Genomic DNA, 3,817 nt, shown 5'->3' with positions numbered 1-3,817 from the left:
ATTATTATCATTCATTCATTCATTCATTCATTATCATCATTAACCTTTATAAAGCGTGAGGATTACCTGCCACGTGGCAGCCTCTTAATGCTTCTTAACCTATAATCCTACATGTAATTACAAGATTAAAAACTAATTAATCACTAATTTACGCTAAAAATACACGTGTAATCCTATAATCACAAACCCTAGAAAAAACTGTCGTAGCTTTATAACTTTCTCTCTAAGAATTTGTTATTCATATCTCACCAGCTATTCATTAACCTTTATAAAGCGTGAGGATTACCTGCCACGTGGCAGCCTCTTAATGCTTGTTAACCTATAATCCTACATGTAATTACAAGATTAAAAACTAATTAATCACTAATTTACGCTAAAAATACACGTGTAATCCTATAATCACAAACCCTAGAAAAAACTGTCGTAGCTTTATAACTTTCTATCTAAGAATTTGTTATTCATATCTCACCAGCTATTCAAATGATCCCTTCACAAATATAATTCATCCATTTTTCAAATCATCTATCTATATTTTAGGTACAGTCGTCACCTATTAGACAATCGGCTACTAATAGTTCAATCGGATTTGATAACTACTTTTTTGTGTGACTCAAACTATTATCATGGTTTTGATTTATGCATCACGATTCGGATCGAGAAGCATATCCGTAATCTCTATGTATTACAAGGTATTTCAGATGATTATATCTTTTGATTTATATTTATACGATCAATTGATCTGTGTATTTTGAATTGTGTTTCTCTATATAAGGTTTATAATATAATTGATGAATTTGAATTGCGTTTTGTATATGTTGTTTGCATCAATTCTGTGTTTAACATGTGTATATGTTTATCATTTTGTATCAATTTTGTGGTACTTAAGATTTACATGGTTTCAGTAAAGAAAAACCGTTCCAAATTTAACGATACACCTAACCCAATATTGTTGCCTGCAATTTAATTTGGATACAGTATGTTTGATACATATGTATATATTTATTGAATGACAAATTTTTATTCCACTTCAACTGGTTACGTAAATGTTTGAATCAATGGGAAATCTTAGTTTTATGTTTGAGCTTATAACCATAATATTCTGTGAGATCTGATTGATATATGACTCTTATATATTGATATTTTTGTTACTGATTCAGAGAAGTCATTATGTTATTAAACTCCAAGTCAGTATATGAGTCTTATATATTGATTCAGAGAAGTATTATTTGTAGTGGGGCAAGTTATGCGGGCTGAATAAGACTGCGTTAATTGTATATAGAGTTTAATGGTAGTCAAAAGAATTCAATGATCAGAACGACATTTGAGATTAAACATGATTTGGATTTGATTACCAAAATGATTTATTGGCATAAACTGTACAGGTTATCATCATGGTATGATGTATAGTAGATTGGTAATATGAATTGAGAATGTTGGATTTAAGAAATCTATACCAATATAACATACATAAAGCATGTGAATTATGCATGACGTGTCAAATCACTAATCACCCAAATTAAGTACTTCCACGTGTTAACCATCTATTTATAATTGATTATTAGAAACTTAAAATATGCAATTGTTTTTAGATGTCGCTAATTCACATAGCTCAGGTGCATTTTTATTCTCGATTTTGTTTACATAGAGCTTTGTTTGGAATAATAATTTTGTACTAACTGTTTTATACTTGCAAACGTATCACCGTCTTCATATTTTGCTTGGCAGTGAAACAACAAACCAAAAACTGGATAAATCGGAGTCGTCGACAATTCTAACGAGTTGCTTGAGTATTTACATTTTTCAGATATGGTATCAGTAATCGAATCAGACGTGTCTACTATACTTACCTTCCTCTGTGACCATTTTGGCATCGGTAATCTACAGGCTTATCTTACAAATAAACTTGAAGATCTTCCTTTGAACTCAATGGTAGGTAAGGTTCAATTCATTTATATGTTGTGTTGGTTTACATTTTTTTATGTTTTGTAGGTTGCAAAATGGGCGGGTCAAGCGGTTAAACGGGTCAAGTGTGTTATATATATGTTGATTATTGATTTAACAAAATCCCTTTGAATCGTTGTGAGTGATACCTCTGAAAATAGGTTTCAGTAATGTAAGTAGAACGAACTAAATAGGACAATAAATTATCATCATCACTCAACTTCAGAACTTAAGTGAGTTTTAAGAATGAAGAGAATGCTCTGAAATTAGGTCATGACACAAAGCGACTTGTAGTACTAAATAAATTGTGTTGTATGTGAGTTTCTATGAGCAAGTGTGACTGATACATTCTGGTTTAATTTACTTCTTTTCATTGATACTTGAACATCACTACTTATTACTACGATGATTACAACGGATCCCTTAACTTTTTTTTATACCATTGGGTTTTAACGTTGTTAAACCATTGTTAGTAATAACTAAATCTTTTGATAACAAAATCTTTTAATAACTATAACTATAAAGTTCAAAGCAAAAAGCATTCAACTTGGTGGGTTGGCGAATTGGCTAAAGTGTCGAACTAGCTTAGAGTAGTTCGTAGCTATCTGACAATTGACAATTTGAGTACACACTTTTAATTTGTATCTCATAAGTTACCATGTTACCTAATGACTTACACATAAAAGCACTATGTACATTGTAGACGTGTTTTTCATCAAATTTAGCCTTTACTTGCTTAAATTTGTTGGTTTATTGATTGTGTAAAATGTATTATGACCTTGATCATTCTATTTGCCTCACTTGATGTATGCAGTAAACAAATTCAGAAGTGTACTCGAGGATGAGGTTTGTCCTCTAAAATGCTGACGAGGTCTTTCATTGAATTTTTGTTGTAACAAAACGTTATTCGACGTCCAATATATGGTTGTTTGTGAAGACTTTTTGCTCTGATTGCTGAAAAAATTACGACTCTATTGTCACTTCATCGTGACTGTACATAATTACAACTCTGCGTGAGCGATTTAATAACTTCAAATTCACCGTCGGCCCACACGAAAAGGAATTCAGATGTGTGAAGGGGTATGGAATTTTCCTGAATACCATGTTGTAAAATAGTTGTGTAGTCCGATATTTTGACTAATTTCTCTACTCCTAAATCAGTGGACTGTATATTTATGACCAACACAACATACTTATTTTAGATTATCTGAGCTACATGATTTAATTATTTTTTTCAACTGATAATGCATGCACTGAAATACTGTACTGATAATGTCTTTATTCCAGCACTATTAGATATTTTATAATGTGCATATTTCTATATTTTTGTATCATCCCTGATAATGTCTTATCTACCTTACTGTTAGGTTTTTCATACAGGAGTTAGTGAACTCTTGCAATGGGTGCAACATACTTTGGTGTCATTGAATTAAGCAAAATGACAATTGAAGATTTTTATACTTTGTTGGTTATTGGGCTCATTTCATTCATGGTGCACCCAGCAAGTGACCATTTTCCAACTTGCATATGAGTTTGTTTATCCTTCATATTTCATACCTGTCAACCTTTTGCATTTGCCTTGAGCTATGTATTTTACTAGAGTTGAAAATTCTAAGTTTTCAGTGGATGTAGTGCCTCCATGGATATGGACCAGAAATTAATGCATTGCAAAAAAACGGGTGTTTTAATAATAAATTCTTTTCTTTTATTTTGTTGTCGCATATGGTGTTATGCATTTATAAATTGCTCTTATCTTCCACATTCAAGATACTGTTAATGACAACTTATTTTTGTATCTCTACATAACCTGAGATACACTTGGGTCTTTTATATAACACATCCAAGGTGATTAAGCAATGTATGCAGGTTCAAAAGA

General features: G+C 31.4%; 1 long non-coding RNA gene across 1 annotated transcript; it reads left to right on the top strand.

Moving 5' to 3' along the window:
- Nucleotides 1–432: 432 nt before the first annotated feature.
- Nucleotides 433–3,154, top strand: LOC139861945 (uncharacterized). The gene is made up of 3 exons (XR_011764020.1): nt 433–689; nt 1,726–1,933; nt 2,756–3,154. It is a non-coding gene; the product is annotated as an uncharacterized lncRNA (long non-coding RNA).
- Nucleotides 3,155–3,817: the final 663 nt, after the last annotated feature.

This window comes from Rutidosis leptorrhynchoides, chromosome 1 (assembly GCF_046630445.1).
Source record: "Rutidosis leptorrhynchoides isolate AG116_Rl617_1_P2 chromosome 1, CSIRO_AGI_Rlap_v1, whole genome shotgun sequence".
Lineage (NCBI taxonomy): Eukaryota > Viridiplantae > Streptophyta > Magnoliopsida > Asterales > Asteraceae > Rutidosis > Rutidosis leptorrhynchoides.
This window is presented reverse-complemented; position numbering and strand designations above follow the sequence as displayed.